The following is a 20,206-nucleotide window of genomic DNA, read 5'->3' on the forward strand; positions in this document are numbered from 1 at the left end:
GCTTGTAATCTTGATTCACCATGTTTTAAGCAATGACACTTTGGTGATAGTTTGCTGTCAAAAATGTATAAACCATGGAGAGCCTGAAGATCTGTAGATCACAATCAGCTGGATGTACTTACAATTAAGCAGGCCTGACTAAACAAGAAAACAGACCTTCTTTGTAGCATTTACTCAAAATCTAGAAAGTGGGTGAAAGCTTTCTCTTTTTAAGCAAGCTTATGGGTTTAATGGAGCTTGACAACACTGCTGGCACTTTCTTTTAGACTAGGGAATGACAGGGTTTGTCCCTGATCAATTTTTATTTGTATTTATCTTTTATTTTTTTTATTTTTGTTTGTTTTTATTTAATGTATATATTATTGGAGTTATGTATTAATTGTAATCTGCCAAGTACTTTGGATTGTATGGACTACAAATCTTTTAAATAAAAAAAAAGAAATTAAATGTTTGATATCAGCATTACTTGTAGTGTCTGAATTTCCTCCTCATATTTAAACTTTATCTGTAGCTCTGAGAGAGCCACTGAGCAGGTAGGTTATTATAAAGAACTATAGACTTGATGGGGAGAGAACAAACATGGATAAACCTTGTGACATATCACATCCTAAAGTAACATCTGAATTTAACATCGGTCACTGTAGTAGGAAGGAAGGTCTCATCCAAGGAGATATGTAAATATCTACTGTACCTGAATGTAAGTCACCTTGAGCTATGAATGAAAAGGTGTAAACTAAATCTAAAATAAGAAATGTCTGCAGGGTGAGAGGAGCAAAAAATTGGAATAATAGGAGGCATCAAAGTTGCTAATTGTAGAAATACTACCCCCTCCCCCCCCCCCAAAAAAAAAACAACCACCCTAGATTGGAAATATTAATCAATTTTATTAATGTTTAATACACCTTCTTTAGAGGCAGGGGACACTTAGGTTCCCTCAGGCAGGGCCAGTGCTCTCCTGGGCTATTCTTGAATTGAACACTGAAGCATAATTTGAGCACAGCATCATCTTATATAATGCAGATCAGGATGAGTCTTCTGCTCCAATGGTCTGCATCAAATGTCTATAAATAATAAGCAATCTTTCCAGCTGCTTATTCTACCTGTTAGATTATGTTGCATATACAGTAGTGCCCTCTAGAGTTAGAGAAAAGAAAAGTAAGTGAGGGAGTAAACAGAGGTCTATATTCAGCCGCAGGGTGGCTGCCAAAGTTAGTTGGAAAAGTGTGTATTCAATTATCTGGCATATTCAGCAATGTGTTCATCCAGCTAACTTTAAGATAGTTTTAGGGCACCCAAAGAGCAATCTGGCTAGGTTAGCTGGATAATGCTGAAAATCAGGGCTATCTGGCAAGATGAAAAGGCTGAATAAGGACCTCTAGGATTCCTTGAATTTTCCCTTTCCCATCTGTAAACGGAAGTTGTTTAATTTTTTGAGCTTTAAAACCCTTTTTCATTGCCATTCTATATAAACCCATTTGTAGGGGGAAAGCTCATGCAACAAAAGTTTGTATTGGTTCAAGTTGAGATATCCAGAGACCTTTATTTAAGTTTTTATTTTATTTTTCCTGGGAATTTGATGTTCATTGAAACAAAAATGGGAGAAATTAGTGGAAAAAGTGACTTGATGAAATACTCAAATCAATGTGGGCAGGTGAAAGAAAGCATGAATACCCAATCTATTTAAATATAGCTTTCACCAAATATTTCAAAACACTATCAAATCCCAAAGCTGAATTTATTATATGCAGTAAATGAAGGAAAAGACCTCAGAATTAAAACATGTCTGGTTCACTGAACTTCAAAAACATGCTTCATGTTATTCCATTAGGTCATAAAAACCTCCAACCACCAACCTTCCTGTACTTTTTATTTCTTCACAACATATTTTGTATTTTTTAAAAACTTTTTATAAAAATATTTCTTATAAAAACTTAACTTGAACTTATCTCAGTGCTTTATCTGTTCAAAGTCCAAATGCTGCTGACATTTGCCAAGTGTTTCGCTGACAAGGCTGCTTGATGGTGTCATTCTGAAATATAAATTCTCTGAAACATCATATTACTCCACTGCAGAACATTTCTAACTGTTGTACTCACAGTCGCTATCCATTCAGCATCTCTTCATTCACAGAACCAACTGCTCTCACTAATGTCATTGAAGTTCAATAAACCAGCCATGTTTTAATTCTGAGGTCTTTTCCTCCATTTACTGCACATAATAAATTCAGCTTTGGTATTTGATAGTGTTTGAAATATTTGGTGAAAGCTATATTTAAATAGGTTGGAAAAAATAACTTGCCATTTATCCAGGTAAAAAATCATTTTTGTTCTTGTAATAAGCACTATTTAAATTTCCAGGAACCAAAATGCTGTTCCGCATTGGGAGAACCAAATGGTCATTCGTTTAGTTGGTTAGAAGTATAATGCAGGGTTTATCACGTTATTGCAGTTTCTTTTGATGTTTCCCTTTGATTCTCCTTCACTTGTCTCTTTCCCCCTTTTTTGTGGGCTAACAAGATGGGGATGGTTTTCAGTGTACTTATATTAATAAAAGTAATTTATCATGTTTCTGTACAAAGTGGATACTTTAATTGTAAACTCAAATACAAAGATAAAAAAAAATTCCTAGGGAAAAATACAAACTGAAAATGAAGTTCAATTAAGATATGATAGAACATTTATTGTTTTGTACCATCTGAATCTTCCTCTCTTATCCATGTGCCAGCTGGGTCTGCTTTATGCAATGTCATTTGTCCATCCTATGTGCATCAACACTGTAATGTGTACAACCTTCTCATTCATCCTTGATGGGCAGGAGACCCAAATCAAGGTCTCCTGCACAGAGTACCATTGTCCAGCCACAGCACAGGTCTGACCTATATTTGAGGCCAAAAAAAGAATGCCTGCAACTTTCACAGTACATTTTACAGTTCATGGGCTAATCCAGCCAAACTAAGGGCCTCATTTTCTAAAGTATCGCAGGCCTGCAATACTTTAGGGAATGAGGGGCGGGAGGCCGAAATGGGGGGCGGGCCTGCGATCGCTGTCTGTTTCGCACCCAATAGCGCCACCATAGAAGGTGTAGCTATTGGGCACGAACTCGGACGCGAAAAGGGCCTTACCTTTTCGTCATCCGCGGCGTCTTCACGGAGTCGGCCCCGGTGACGCCCCGACTCCTCCTCTTCCGGGGCCGACTCCGCCCCCATTTTGGTATCTCACGCGAGAAGGGACTTTTCGTGTGCGATCCGGATGGAAAATGAGGCCCTAAGTCAAGCCATGAGCTGTCACTTTCTCATGAAGAGTTCTGGAACCCAATTCAACTGTAGCAAACTGGTCTTTTTGTTCTTTGTAATTTAAAAAAACAAAACAAAGAAAACACCTTTATTTTTGGCAAAAACACTGCAGCAGCAGTAGTACATCCCCAAGTGATCATTAATAGACATTTTATCTGAGGAGCAATAATACCTATAAAAGCTTGAAAACAAGTCTGTTGTTCATTTTATATTAAAGGAAATATTTTTTTTTTTGTAACTTTATTTTCACACGAGAACTTTCTATATTGAAAACAAGTAATGTATCTTATCAGACACTTCAATGACAAGTTATGGAAACTAACCAGAGTTACAAAGTAAGAAATATTAAGTCAGTTATTTATATTCTGGCTTTTTCCAAGGAAGGCCTCAAGGTGGATTACAATCAAATTTGAAAAAAATGTAACAATACATTTGTTGTAAGGTCACATGTAATCATAATTGAATCAAATGTATAGTTCCAATTGAATAATAAAACAGACAATATATCATATCATCCATTACTGTTTAATTAGTAAATCTTTATCAATAAACTCAAACTGATCAAATACTCTTTCATAGTGATTGTATATACATACAAAATAATGGAGAATTATCAAATGTCTATATCCTTTGCATAATTTGAGAGGGGACTATGTTTGTCTAACTGTCCTTTAAAGGAAAAGTTTGTTCAAAGACATTATTTGCCTCATATTCTAGCAACATTTAACCTAGCAGCCAAAATAAATTGAAAGGCTGTTTTGAAAGCCAACCTCTAAGAATCAGTGGAGTGTCTCAGTAAATATAATTTTGTCTCTGTGTTCAGTGTTAGGCCAGTTATTTCTATAACTTAAATTTTACATCCAAAATTTGGATCCTTAGGTAGTCCCATCACAGATGTAAGAAACAACCTGCTTATCCCAGAATTCTTCCGGCAAAGATTGAAATTGGTTTTATCAATAAGATGCATTTTTACCAGAGTAATAGGAAGGGCAATTTTGAAACTCTACAAGCTAACTGCAGTCCCGTGGGTACTTTGTATCCTTAGGCCTGCTAGCCAATTTTGAAAGAGAAACTCTCCACAGATTGTACCTTTCAAAATCCTGCAGTGGGCTGGTGCTATGAGGATTCTTAATCTTTACCCCCCGCGTACTTTGCAAGGAGAAAGTACGTGGAGTAAAGAACACAAGCGGATTTCAAAATGAAATTCCTACGAGTACTTTATTGAGCCAGCCCTTACCTGCCTCTGATGTCACTCCTTTTTGATATGTGGAAAAGTACCTGTACTAAGGACAGTGTGTGTACTTTTCACTGTGTGTGGAACAGCAGTTTGGAAAGGGGTTTTTGCCACAGATAAACATCTATTTACCTGACTGGGGATTCAAGATGGCAGACAGCGTGTTGCATGTGCTGCTGTTTCCCAATGTGATTTATTTCTTATGTGCAATTATTTCCTGGTGCTATAGGCCAATAAAGGCAAGATACAGGGGAGTTTCTGCAGAACCCGTCTGTCACACCAGTGTCAAGGCTTATGGATGCACATGTTCTCTGGGCTGTTCCAGTGCTGGAAGCAGTGTCATTAAGGAGTGTATGTGGGGAAGGTTTGCCGCTGGCCTCTTCAGGCCTGTCAGTTTCCTTGAGCTCAGCATCAAGAACTTCTCCTGAGGACCTTGCTATCGGAGCCTTAACTCGGCAGTGAGATGAGTCCCTGGTAGATGTCGCAGTGACCCTTCTGACTTCAGGATTTGTGGTGGAACATGCTGAAGGTGCAGTGATTTGGAATGAAGAGCACTGGGGGTCCTCAGGATATACAGCTGCACAGAGGCGTAGAGTGAAGCAGATTGGGGTGCAATCCTGTTATCGTCCAAGTATCTGTTACTTCGGTTCAACTGTGGCTTCAAGTTTTACTTGCATTAGGCCCCCCTGAGTTTACTTTGGAGGCCTTTTGGGTCACAATTGAAAGGCTAAGTAATGCTTAATCTCTCAAATTTCAGTTTCTTGTGGATAAGAATATAGCCTTGGAAAATTGTGTTCGGCCTCTAGAAAATTCATATTTAGAGAATCAAAAGTTTGAGTTACAAACTAAGTTGCAGCTAAAAGATTGTAGATGCCTTTCTAATAAAATGGAGTAAATTAAAAATCTCATTAGAAGACAACGTGAGTTTCATACATTTTCTCTGAGATATGATTAGAAGATATTTGATGGTTCAGAAACTAAGAATTTCAATCTGTACTGCTTGCTTCAAGAGTTTATCCGCTTTCTGATTTAGATCAAGGCTTGAATGTGACCACACTATTAGACTCTTCGGATACTGTTCTGGTCCAGATCGATTCCCTGGTTCTAGAACCAGATCCAAACTGGTGGTGGAAACTTTAAGTATTGTGGAGAACCTTTCCTGCAACTTAGAGTGGTTTTCCCTGATATTTCTAAAATAACTCAAAAGAAAACAATTGCATCCTAAGGGTTTGCAAATAGCGGGTTTCTTTTTCCTTACCTTTCTACTTCACATAATACTTACAAGGAAACTTATTTATTTTCTAAACCCAGTCAGCTTTCTTGGGTTTTGTTTTTTTATTTAAATAAGGCACATATAATACAAAACGTGCAAGAAAGAAAGCCAAACCAATCAAAATATATACAAATGGTCAATAGGGCACAGATAAACATATTATGCTGCAATCCTTCCTTTATGCCATTCTCAATATGAAGACTAAATCTTATAAATATCAATCTGTTTATGAAGAGAATAGGTAAGTGACATGAATGTGCAAAGATTTCCAATGTTTGTCACCTACTACACTTTGAAATTTCTATAGTTCTCATTATATCAGTATTAGTTTCGGATATATACTGCCTTTTTGCTATTTTTCTTCTGTTTTTAAATTTTTGGTAGTGGGTTGTAATTTTTGAATCCCCTTATTATTATGGACTTGATATTGAGCTGTGATTTTTTTCTTTATTTTCTTTTTAATTATGATATTAATAGCTTTTATTTCTTGAAGTTCTACTTATTTCTGTTTTAAGGTTATCTTGCATCTATGTAATTTGAAATTATAAATAAAAAGAAAAAACACCTGCTTACCTGTGGAAATCCCTTTGAAAATTGTCCCTATACAATCTATAGTTGAATCTCCTTGCAATTAGATGCTGGTGAGGGTCATTGGTCTCCTACAATCTCATACTGAAAAATCTAGCCCGTCCTGCGGAATCGCTTGTTCTTTGCAGATTTGCTGCAGGAGACCAGGGACGAAGATCCAAAATATAGCCCCCCTACCACTGCTTATCTACATTATTTAATCTCATGTGTTCCAATCCAGGCCTCCCCATGCTTCAAAATGTGACATTCCTGTTCTTAGACTGTACAGGAAGAGGAAGCAGCCCAAGGCATCATGTTATTGCTGTTATACTCAGATTTATGGATTTATGGAAGCTAGGATTGGTGCACATGGGCCAGGAGGGAGAGAAGGTTTCAGTGTGGATGCTAGTGAGGGAGTCAAAGAGGAGGTGGAGGTGAAAGTTAGAGGTTGTAGGTAGGAGGAGATGGGGGGGGGGGTGGAGGGGGGTGGAGGGTGGAATGTGTATGTGTGAGAGTGAGTGAGGTGGTCTGGGGTATATGAGAGTGAGAAAAGTGATGATCTGGATCAGTCTTCCCTCTCCTGATCCAGGATTCCCCCTGCTTTCTCCTTCCCTCTGAGAGCCCCCTGACTTTTCTTCCCCTCATTCTCCTGTCTGTTCTTGCTTCCCTTCATCCCTTCTATTTCCTATTCCTTCACCCCTCCCCCTTATTACTCCCTCAGATCCCCTCCCCTAGAAGGAAAGGTGCAGGGAACAAGAGTAGGAGCAGGAGGGAGTTAGTGAGTGGATCAGAAAGAATGCAGGAGAGAGAGTGAGAAAGGGTTCAGTGGTCCCATGGAGGGAATTGGGAGGGGGTGAGGAAGTTAAGGAGCTGTGGGTTGTGAGTAAGATAATCGGAGGGCTGTATTGGGTGAATGAAGAGACTGAAGGAGTGTGCATGGGAGAGATGGTGGGAGGATCGAAGGTGGTTAAGGTGTGAGTGAGGGGTGTGACAGGGAGAGACAGAATGGGTGTGGGGGGAGGGGTGTAAATGGAGCATTTCTTCCTCTTCTTTTTTTTTATATTAATTTCAAAATATATATCAAATACCGGTACATAAGAACATAAAGCTTACCATATTGAGTCAGACCAAGGGTCAATCAAGTCCAGTATCCTGTTGCCAACTTTGGCACAAGTCACAAGTACCTGGCAAGATCCCAAAGGGTAGACAGATTCCAAGCTGCTTATCCCAAGAATAAGCAGTGATTTCCTAGCATCTAGACAGATGCATTCAGGACCAGTGGGTTATGCACCTCTACGAGCAGATGAAGACAGAGCAAACTGACAGAATATTTACTCCTGCAGTGATATCACCCTGCCAGTATTCTCTGTTTCCAGCAGATGGTGAACATGCATTTCCTTACTGGGGACTGCTTCAAAATTTAGCGGACAGTTAATTGGAGATTTGAGTTGCCCCACTCTCCTGTGGTGATACTTAATGGTCCCTCTCCCAGTTGAGAATTCCTGAGGTGATTTTCGTGGGCCCTCAGATGAGTGCCTTGGTCCAGTAGCTGGCTCTTCAGCCTGCGTGGACTTAGTTGAATTAAGCAGTTGAAAGGCAGTGGGTGCAGGAAGCCAAGCACAGCGGTGATGGTATATGCCCTCTCCCCCTGCAGCTGGAGATAGTCTCTGAGCTCAGCTAAGTTTAAAAAAAAAAAAAAAAAGTCAGACACAGGATAGAAGGTTTGTTTGTAGGACTTTCTCCAGTCTCCATGCTCAGCATGCCGCTCCAACATTTGTTCCTGCTCCTGTGGGGGTTAAGGGAACTGGGCACCCTGGTCGGATGAGCAGCCTGGGTGGGCTAGGCCCCACTGTTAGGCTTTTTTCTGTGCGCAGCATGGTAGGCCACGCAGGGCTGGTGGAAGCACTAGACGAACTAGGCCTGGGCCTAGGGCACCGAGTATTAGGGGGCACCGCAAGCAGTGGTATCCCGAGGGGAGCCAATGCCCCCGGGCACAGGGAGGCTCATGTGGCCGCCGGTGGACCTCATCCCACTGGCAGCTGAGCAGCGACACATAGCAGGCAGATCGGCAGGGCTGTGGTGGAGCTCACGTCACCACGGCCTGAAGAAAAAAGTTGCGTTTAAATGTGCAGGTGCTCCTCCTCCTTCCTGCCTGCGCGGCCCCGGAAGAAAATGTTGCTGGAGCCGCGCGGGCAGGAAGGAGGAGGAGCATCAGCGCATGCAGAAGAGGAGCAGCGCTTATGGGCCGCCGTGAATCCCACATCGCAGCAGCCCGAGAAGAGGAAGAGGCCTGGTAGCAGGGCCACCGCGGATCCCATATTGCAGTGGGCTGCCCGAGAAGATCAGGACCGCTGCAGAGCCCATCCTGTGGCGACCCGTGAAGAGGAGGCCCAGAGGTGAAAGAGAGGCTGAGGGTCTGTAGAGTGTGTATGTGTGCGTATATGAGATGAGTTGAGAGATTGTATGTGAGAGTGAGTTGAGAGACTGTGTGTAGGAGTGAGGACCTGAATGTTTGCAGAGACAGCATGTGAGGAGCCTCTGTGTGTGTGAGAGAGATAGTATGTGACAGTGAGAACCTATACTTGAGCAAGACAGCATGTGGGAGTGAGAGAGAGCCTGTGTGTGTGAGACACAGCATGTGCCAGTGAGAGACTGTATGTATGAATGATTGTATGAGAGAGAGCATGTGACAGTGTGTGTGTGTGAGGAGAAAGCATGTGAGAATGAGAACCTAACTGTGTGTTTAAGGGAAGAAGATGGAGAGAAAAGAAATAGAAAAAAAGACAATATAAAAGGAATTGGCAAAAAAATAAGAAAGGGAAGGTGGAAAAAAAAAGCCTGTGACCAACCGATTAGAAAACGAAGATCAGACAGCAAAGGTAAAAAAAATAACTACTTTTTAGTGATAGGCACATGTAATCTTTGGGAATGTGCAAGAGTAGCACTTTCTCTATGCGGATCTCACAATGTACGAGATCAGCATGGAGGAAGTGGAAGCCCACGGGGCTGCACAGAGGAGGCAGCAGAATGGGCTTCAGTGCCAGTAGCAGCAATAGGTGCCTCCCCAATAGCCATGTGGCAGCAGTGACAGTGGCAGCAGAGGAATGAGAGGTTCCGAGGTTGCTGGCAAAAGAGAGGGGAGTCTGCATTTAGTGTGTGGCATGTGTATGAATGGGACTCTGCCTGGGGGGTGTATGTGTGTGAATGCATGGGTGCCTGCCTGGGGGTCTGTGTGTGTGTGAGAATGAATGTGTGCATGCCTGGTGGATGGGGAGGGAGTGGTGTGAAAATGAATGGGAGCCTGCCTGGGGGTCAGTGTGTGTGTGTGTGTGTATGTGTGTGTGAGAGAGAGAGAATGACTGGGAACTTGCCTGGGTGTGTGTGTATGTGAGGGAGCCAGTGAGTGTGAGAGCATGAGTGTGTATGAGAAATTCCAGGGGAGTAAGCGTTTGTAAGATTTCCAGATCATTTATAAATATATTGAAAAGCAGCGGTCCAAGTACAGATCCCTGATGCACTCCACTATTTATCCTTTTCCTTTTCTTTCAAAATAATTTTTATTGGGAGGAAACATGAACAGGCAGTGAATCCCGCACTCAGCAGGTACAACCAATATACTGAACATCCAATACAACACAAGTTGTTTAAACAAACTAACAACAGAGACCTCCCTCACGTTTTCCAGCCCATCTGGTTTTTCTGTTTTCTCCCCACACCAGTTCCCCTCATACTACTAACATTTGCATCTCACTTTGCCTCATGCACACCACACGCCATTCACACCACCACACACTACCATTCCCTCCCCTTGCCCCCTCCCCCTACCGAGACCCTGGGTTGCACCATTCAGGCTCATAGCTACCTGCCCGCAACCCTTCTTGAATAGCTGTCGGCATCAGAAAAACACAAGCCTGCCAGCAGGCCTGGCACAGTTTATCCGGCTTCCACTTGCCCTCTCCCTTGCGCCCCCCCCCCCCGGTCTCGGCCCCGACTTCTACATCGTTCTTGATCACGCCCACCGACTGTGGTTTTCTGGGTCGCGACCAGGTTGGGCACTGCTTGCGGCCCGCCAAATCTCCACTCCTCTTTGCCGCCACTTGCGGCCCCATATGGTTTGCACCTAGTGGCATACCAAGGGTCTCCGGCGCCCGGGGGCTAATGCATTTGTGTGCCTCTCCAGCATCCCCCCCCTTAATCCTTCTTGTACTAATGCTTAAGGTTACAGAAAATCAGTGGCATCTCTAGACAGAAGAATTTTTTTTGGGGGGGGAGGGGGAGTCAAAATGACATTTCTTCATCACACCCACCTCTATAGCATGGATCCTGCTTTAAAACTGGTTACAAAAAAAAAGTGTTAATAAAAACGTCCTGAGATCCTGTGGCCACATTGTTTACATTTTTGTATTTCTACTTGTTCTTAATAAAAATTATATTTACAAAAAAAAACGTCCAAAGGGTCTTCTGCGTAATTTTAAAAAGCTGGCCAGTTTCACACTTCTAGTAAAACTACCATAAAATTATTTGATAGCCTCATTCAACTAATTCTATATGGCTATGAGAGTGAAGTCTGGAATATATAGGAAGGGGCAGAATGTCAATATAAATCCTGCACCTCCAGTTCTCTAACTCTGTGCATCCACTGAAATTCCCCCAAACAATGGAGCTTGGATGTTTCCCTTACAGCTCATCATACTAAAAGATATTTTCAAATTCTGGTGTCACCTCACAGTAATAGCAGCACAAACACCTTCCACTGCCAGGCACATTGTGAACCAACACAAAACCCCGCAAAAAAGACACTCAAAATCTATACTGCAATCCCATCGTAACATAACAGTAATAACACCAAGGACTCAAACAACAATTACCCTACCTGTGAAAATGCAAGGGTAAATATTACACTGGGTCCTAGAATACCAATACACCACATACTGAGGAAGTAAAACAAACCCGATTGCTATAGATCCCTATACAGGCACTACATGCTAGCAGAATCTCTCATCACGGTCACACAGAGCAGAGACAGACCCTCACCAAATACAAAATACAGTGAGCCCTTGACTTACGAACAGCTTGGGTTACGACCAACATGTCAGGGTTTGACTTACGAACAAAATTTGAGTTACGACCATAATTTTCGGTTTTGAGGTACGACCAAATTTTGAGTTACGACCACAGCCACGTGTGTGCCGCGTGCGTTTTTTTGGTTTTTTTTCGCGGATTGGTTGTGTATCACATTTTTTTGGTCTTGGAGGTTGGGACTTCTACAGGGATTGGCTGGCTACTGTTGCTGCTTCTACTAATGGGACCCAGGCGCACGTGGGCAGACCCGGCACGCAATTTCAGCAAACAGCATTGGGGAACATCGGGGGATATCACTCAGCTGGCAAGGTACAGTAGTGTGCTCAGAAGCAATTCGGAGGGGGAAAATAGTTTCTGGAGGGCAAGAGATGTGCTCCGAAGTGGTTGGGAAGGGGAAAATAGTTTCTGGAGGGCAAGAGATGTGCCCTCCAGAAAAGAGTGTCTGTGGTTGGTGTTTTTACTGTTAGGTTTCTTTTTTTTTTATCTCCTGCAGAACTGCACTTTTATCAAAGAAGTGTTCAAAATGGCCCCAAAGATAAAGAAAGCAATCACAATCGAGAAGAAGAAAGAAATTGTGCAGAAATTTGAGAGTGGCGTTCGAGTGACTGATCTCGCTGTCATATACAGCATGTCTGAATCCACCATTTCAACAATCTTACAAAGAAATGATTTGTACAAGGAAGTTAGTGTGGCTAGAGATGTCACTCAAATTTGTTAGTCATGATCAACAGTGATAGAAGAGGTGGAAAGCCTATTGCTAGTGTGGATTAATGAAAGGCAGGTGGCAGGTGATTGCCTGTCTGAGTGTCTAATTTGTGAAAAAGCTAGGGCTATAAATGCAGATATCATAAAGGATAAGCCATCAGCAAGTGAAAATGGTGAAATATTTCATGCCAGTAAGGGGTGGTTCCACAATTTTAAAGCAAGAACTGGTGTTCATAGCGTAGCTAGGCATGGTGAAGCTGCCAGTTCTGAAAGAAAGGCTGCTGAAAATTGCATACCCCACTTGGAAACAATGACACAGAGAAATGGCTTTTCCTGTCAGCAAGTTTTCAACTGTGATGAAACTGGACTTTTCTGGAAGAAAATGCCCAAGAGAATGTACATTACCCAGGAAGAGAAAAAAATGCCAGGTCACAAGCCAATGAAGGATAGGCTAACCTTATTGCTAAGTGCCAATGCAAGTGGTGACCTCAAGATAAAGCCTCTCTTGGTTTATCACTCTGAGACCCCAAGAGTGTTCAGAAAACAGAATGTCATGAAGAATAGGTTAGGTGTCATGTGGAGATCTAACAGAAAAGCCTGGGTAACAAGAGTCCTTTTTCTTGAGTGGATGAGGGAGGTTTTCTGTCCTATTGTACAGAAATATCTTGAGGACAAAGGATTACCACTCAAGGCTCTCCTCATCATGAACAATGCTCCTGCTCACCCACGAGACTTGGAAGATGAGTTGGCTGAAGAATTCCCATGGCTCACAGTAGAATTCCTTCCACCTAACACAACTCCTCTACTGCAGCCTATGGACCAGCAGGTCATAGCTAACTTTAAGAAGCTATATACTAAGGAACTGTTCCAGAAGTGCTTCCAGATGGTTTCAGATACGGATTTAACCCTTAAAGAATTCTGGAAAGAACATTACAGCATCCTTTCATGTGTGGGGCTAATAGAGAAATTCTGGGCCAATGTCTCTCAACAGACATTGAGATCGGCCTGGAAGAAAGTGTGGCCTAAAATTATAGAAGAGGAGCTGGACCCTGCAACTGACCCTGTGGTTAATGACATTGTCACTATAGCCGAGTCCATAGGCTTGCAGGTAGACAGTGCTGATGTTGAGGAACTGGTGGAAGAACACTCAGAAGAATTGTCTACAGAGGAACTTCAGCAACTTCTGGCTGAGCAACAGAGAATGGCAGCCGAGGAGCTTACTGAAGAGGAGGATCAACAATCACTGCAGCAAATTTCCTCTTCTGGAATTAAGGAAATCCTGAAAAAATGGACAGAGCTACAAACATTTGTAGAGAAGACCCACCCAGACAGAGGAAAAGCCAATCATTGCATTCACTTGCTTAATGTCATGTCATGTCATACTACAGAACAGTGTTGAAGAAAAGACAGAAACAGACAACCTTAGACCAGTTTTTACTTGTGAAAAGGTTGAGACCAAGTGAGCCAGAAGCAGGTCCTAGTGAGCTACAGACTCCCCCAAGGCGAGAAAGGACACCAGAAAGCCAGATTCCAGATGTTCTTATGGAATGGGACTCTCCTTCTGAACAATAACCACTTCCATTTCATCCCCCGATGCTGTTTGCAAACCAAAGATAAATAAATGAAAAATAAACTTGAATTTTTTTTTCTGGTAGGCTAAGCACATTTTATAACTTTTTGGTGAGTACACTAGGGATGTATAGGTGTTTTTGGTAATTACAGACCTCATACAACCATTTTTATTGTAGAAATGGTTAGGTAAGGGGTGCTTTTCAGAGGTCTGGAACGCATTATGGGTTTTTCTATTATTTCCTATGGAAAACAAAGTCTTGACTTACAACCAACTTGAGTTACAACCAGCCCTCTGGAACCAATTGAGTTCGTAAGTCAAGGGCCCACTGTATAGGAGCACAAATTAGACAAAAGCTGGAATGGAAACTCCAAGAAGCCAGCCTCTGTGTATTTACAATGGAAAAACAGAACCACCATTCCTCATAAAACAAATAAAATCAAGAAACATAAAGCATCAGTTATAATAGTAAAACCATAATAAAAGAATATTTTAAAATTACTGAGAAATAGAATTTCTATTAATTAAAATCATATACATTTTTTACAATTTCCCAAACACCAATAAAATATTTCAAAACAGCACATATCAAATAACATCCAATAATTAAAACTAATAAGGATTTTAAAAAGCCCTTGCTGTCCCCTTCTGTGGGAGCTCTTGATTTCCAGTCACCCTGATATTGTCGAGGATTAGGAGGTTATCCTCTCTCTCTCACACATAGTCACATGTCTATTCTCTCTCACACATACACTGTTACATACATACTCTTATATCCACCATAACCTCTCGCTCTCACAGACACTGACACACTCTCAGGCTCTAAGACACTCTCTCCCCCTCCACACACCCCCCTCCCCACACAAACTCTTACTCCCCTGGATTTTCTCATACACACTCATTGGCTCCCTCACATTCACACAAACACACACACCCAGGCAAGCTCCCAGTCATTCTCTCTCTCTCACACACACACACACACACACACACACACACACACAGACCCCCAGGCAGGCTCCCATTCATTTTCACACCACTCCCTCCCCATCGCCCAGGCATGCACACATTCATTCTCACACACACAGAGCCCCAGGCAGGCACCCATGCATTCACACGCATACACCCCCAGGGCAGATTCCCATTCATACACATGCACACACTAAAGGCAGACCCCCCTCTCTTTTGCCAGTAACCTCAGAACCTCTCTCATTCCTCTGCTGCCACTGTCACTGCTGCTGCATGGTTATTGGGGAGGCGCTGATTGCTGCTACTGGCACTGAAGCCCATTCTGCTGCCTCCTCTGTGCAGGCTCCATGGACTTCCACTTCCTCCATGCTGATCTCGTACATTGCGAGATCCGCATAGAGAAAGTGCTACTCTTGCACATTCCCAAAGATTACATGTGCCAATCACTAAAAAGTAATTTATTTTTTTTACCTTTGCTGTCTGATCTTAGTTTTCTAATTGGTTGGTCACAGGCTTTTTTTTCCCACCTTCCCTTTCATATTTTTTTGCCAATTCCTTTTACATTGTCTTTTTTTCTATTTCTTTTCTCTCCATCTTCTTCCCTCAAACACACAGTCAGATTCTCATTATCAAATGCTTTCTCTCTCACCCAAACAGGCTCTCACTGTCACATGCTCTCTCTCATACAATCATTCATACACACAGTCTCTCACTGGCACATATTGTCTGAGTCTCTCACACACAGGCTCTCTCTCACTCTCACATGCTGTCTTGCTCAAGCACAGGCTCTCACTGTCACATGCTGTCTCTCACACACACAGAGGCTCCTCACATGCTGTCTCTGCAAACATTCAGGTCCTTACTTCCACACAAAGTCTCTCAACTCATTCTCACATACAGTCTCTCAACTGATCTCATATACGCACACATACAGACTCTACAGACCCTCAGCTTCTCTCTCACCTCTGGGCCTCCTCTTCACGCGTCGCCGCAGGATGGGCTCTGCAGCAGCCCTGATCTTCTCGGGCCGGCCGCCGCAATGTGGGATCTGCAGCGGCCCTGCTACCAGGCCTCTTCCTCTTCTCGGGCCGCTGCGACTTGGGATTCGCGGCGGCCCATAAGCGCTGCTCCTCTTCTGCACACGCTGATGCTCCTCTCCTTGCTGCCCGCGTGGCTCCGGCAACGTTTTCTTCTAGAGCCGCGCAGGCAGGAAGGAGGAGGAGCATCTGCACGTTTAGACGCGACCTTTTTCTTCGGGCCGTGCTCCACCACGGCCCTGCCGATCTTCTTGCTGTGTGTATCCGGCACACAGCATGCGGCTGATGATCCTCCTCCTTCCTGCCCGCGCGGCTCCGGCAACGTTTTCTTCCAGGGCCTCGCAGGCAGGAAGGAGGAGGAGCACCTGCATGTTTAAACACGACTTTTTTCTTCGGGCTATGGTGACTTGAGCTCCTCCACTGCCCTGCCGATCTGCCGCATATGTGTCACTGCTCAGCTGCCAGTGGGATGAGGTCCACCGGCGGCTGCATGAGCCTCCCTGCGCCCGGGGGCATTGTCTCCCCTCGGGATACCACTGCTTGTGGCGCCCCCTAATACTCAGCACCCTAGGCCCAGGCCTAGTTCACCTAGTACTTCCACCGGCCCAATCCAGGAGAGCATATTGCGCTATTCTGTGAGGGTACAGAAGAATGGAGCAAAATTGAATACCGTAAGTTTTTTATTTTGCTCCAATGAAAACAGACTGATTGTGGCTGACCCCACAACTTGAAGAATCTGTCAGCTGTGGATTGCCTGAGTGACTATTTGTGTGGGTGAAACATTCTGCTGAGATGGTCTGCTAAGGTGTTGGATATTCCTGGAAGATAAGTGGCTTGCAAAATCATAATGATAATCTATTGCCCATTGCCAGATCTCAAGAGTCTTCTGGCAGAGCATCCAAGAGCCAGTGCCACTTGATTGATGTCTGACTGCCTGAAGGGGGTGCCACTTCCGCTTCCAAAGAGGTGTGTACACCTTTCCTCACTCTTGCTCCCACTCCTCTCTCCCTTCCCTTCTGCCCTCCTCCTGCACCTGCTCTACTGACTGCCCTCCCTGTCTATCCCTAGCCTGTCATCTTTCTCCCATCTGACTCATAAAACAAAGTGACTTAGTTCTCTCTTTTACTGAAGTAAATATGTCAATATCAAGAGTGCATTTTTAATAGCTCTGAGTTTGAAAAGGTTAATCTACAGAAAATGCTTCTGGGAATCCAGGTACCCTGAATCTGACAGGTCTGGCAGTGACCTCCCCAGCCTATGTTGGAGGCATCAGTCACTAAGATCACTTGGTAAGGCGGTGTTTGAAATGGCGCTCTGTCTCAAAGGACACAGAGTTGCAGCCACCAGTTGAATTCTTTTTCCATTTCCGGTGATCTGATGACTACTGTGTTCAACAGTTTTAGGAACTGGATCCACTGGCCGCATAAACCCCACTGAAGTTTACAGATGTGTAAGCTTGTCAACAGAACTGCATGTATCGCTGTTGCTATGTATCTGAGAACAACTAGGATTTGGTGAGCTGAGGCAGAGGGGGCTGTGAGAAGCTTGGTTATTAGAAGGCATAGGACACGGGCCCTTGCGCAGGGCAGGAATGCCCTCTCACATAAAGTGTCTATGCATACTCTGATGAATTGGAAGTGATGAGTCGGATTTAGATGGGACTTTTGAAATGATGAGAAAAATCAGGTCCTGGAGAAGCTTGATTGTCACTTGAAGGGCCTGTAACACCTTGTTTTGTATGAACATCATAATCAGCTAGTTGTCTAGATAAGTGAAGACCTGAATCCCCTGATGTCTGAGGTGGACCACTAGCACTGTAATGCACTTGGTAAAGACTCTGGAGGCAACTGAATCAATCCGAAGGTAAAGATAGTGCCAAAAAGAAGGGTGAATAGGGAAGCTTCCTTAAGGTCCAGTGAACACACATCCACTCCCGCTATTGAATAAAGGGATGGATTGTGCTAAGGGAATTCATTTTGAATTTCTCCCAGTATAGAAAACTGTTCAGGTGACAGAGATCCACAATGAGTATCAGACCCCCCTGATTTCTTTGTGTATGAGGAAATTGTTGGAATAAAATCCACTGTAGATGTTCGATGGGGGGACTTGTTCTATCGCACATTGCTTGAGAAGCACATGAACTTCTAATAAAGTTATAGCAACTTAGGTGGATCCCATGGCATAGAGTTGAGTTGAAGTAGGTCCAGCCACTGGAAGAAATAAAATCGGTAGCCATACTGGATTATTTTGAGGACCCATTGTTGGAAGTTATTTTGCTCCAGGCTTCCAGAAAGGATTCTGCCTCCCACCCAGGTGAGATTCTCCAGAACTGATGGAATCAAAAAGTGAGGCCAGGCTTCACCTGCATTTGTTGGGATATCTTTGGTTGATGCTGATCTCTTTGGCTGACTGTAGCCGGAATTTGTTGATGCTGCTGAGGCTGCAGAGGAGGCAGGCGATAGTGGTGCAGAAGTGATAAGAGCACTTAGGATATTACTGTCACTTGTATGAGAAGAAAGATCTTCGGTAGGTAGGTTGAGGATTCAGTGCAGTCAAAAGAGATTAAACTGCTGCATTCTGTTCCTTAATTTGAGAGACAGTCTCTCTAGAAGCTTTTCACCAAAAAGCTTCTATCCCAAACAAAGAAGGTCCACAAGCTTCTCCTGAATGTCTTCATGAATACCACTAACAAGCAGCCAGGCCATACGTCTTGCTACGATGGAAGCTGCTGAAGTCCTTGCAATGGTATCGAAGGATTCATATATTGCACAAAGAAGATGATACATAGCCTCTTCCAACTCTGGCAGAGGCTAGAGGGAAAAAGATTATCTGGAATCAGAATGGACAAAAGGTTTTATGTTCTGAAATCTTTTCTTGGTGGAATGTAACCTGGTCTTTTTGGTTTTTTAAAGTGTTGAGTCCACAACGACACAAGGTAGCTGGACTATGCCGAAGCCAGGGGATTTGTTAGCAATTGTGGACCCTTGGCCCGAGGTGGGGTTGTTGCTACCTGAGGGGTTGGGCCCCACAGGACCCCATCGTCGGGAGGCAAGGCTGGCCGGGAACAGAGGCAAGCTGGGACTTCACCTGTGCTGAGCCTCGTTCCCTGCAGGTTGAGCCCTTGGGTGCCGGGGCCAGCAAGACTTGGGAGTGCCCCTGTGTGGCTGGACCCAGAGAGGGTAGGCAAGTGAGTGCAGAGAGTGTCAGAGAGACTAGGCACAGTTCGAGACAGGAGCACTCTCGGAGGGAGGAGAGGAGAGAGTCTCAGGGAGTACAAGGCCATTGCAGCTCTGAAGGGAGTAGAGCAGAACCACGTGGGAGTGGACATGAGGAGAGGAGATGCAGAAGTAGAGAAATGAACTGTAGTACATTGGATAAGGGCTAGAGCGGGGAACCCGCTGTAGCAGGTGCCTGGAGAGTAGCAGCGCAGGGGTACTGCCTGGGACACAGCAAGCCGGCAACGGGACCTTCTGTAGTAGTGTAGTAGTAGTTCTTTTTCACTCAATGCACAATTAAACTCTGGAATTTGTTGCCAGGGGTTGTGGTTAGTGCAGTTAGTGCAGCTGGGTGTAAAAAAGGTTTGGATAAGTTCTTGGAGAAGTCCATGTTGCGAACGCGCCCTACAGTTCCTGAGGAGGGATGCAGAGGTGCGGTCGCCTGCTCCTGGGAGAAAGTGAGCCCTGCCACGGAGCGGCTCAGGAAGGAGCCCCAAGACCCACACCAAGGGAAGTGAGCAAGTACAGGCACGGGCAGAGCAGGAACAATGTTGGACGGGAACTAGAATGAGGCAGAGTCAGCCTTCCGCTGAACCAACACGCACCAGGGAGACCCAGCAACATAATGTTGGTCTCGGGAGTAGCCCTCCTGCCACTCGGTAGCCCTTCTGGACCCACTGCGTGAGGTCAGACGAAGTCAGAGGACAGGAACAGAAGACTTAGGATACTTGGAAGATACGGACAAGACGACAGGAGAGAGAGGGAGAGGCACACCCCCCCTCATAGGCCCTGACATCACTGGGAGGAGCCCAGAAGAACTTTAAAGAGCAGGGCTTGGCGGTGCACAACTGCAGGCACGCAGCTGAAGCCTCATGCCAAAGGGGCACGCCCCTGAGGAAGAAAATGGGGAAGAAAAGAAAATCGAAGACCTGGACTTCATCTCCTGTACCCTTCACATCAACAAAATATGGGCCAATGGATGACCATGTTTTACATCTTTGGTGAGTCATCCATGAAGGACTGTACAGGGGCTGGTTCATCCTCGGGAATATCTTTGAGTCCTTGGCCCTTCACAACCACCCCTTCAACCTACAGTTTTACAAATGAATTGTGGGACACTAGCTGGGGCAACTGTTGATACCTTTAGTGCCAACTTCCTAGCTTTTCCTGAGGAAGGAGGCCTAAGGGGGGAGAACTCTGTGGGTTTTTCTAATAGTGAACAGGTTGAAAATAATCCATCATTATTACCTTTTCCTTCAATAATA

The sequence above is a fragment of the Rhinatrema bivittatum genome, chromosome 4, assembly GCF_901001135.1.
Source record: "Rhinatrema bivittatum chromosome 4, aRhiBiv1.1, whole genome shotgun sequence".
NCBI classification, from domain to species: domain Eukaryota; kingdom Metazoa; phylum Chordata; class Amphibia; order Gymnophiona; family Rhinatrematidae; genus Rhinatrema; species Rhinatrema bivittatum.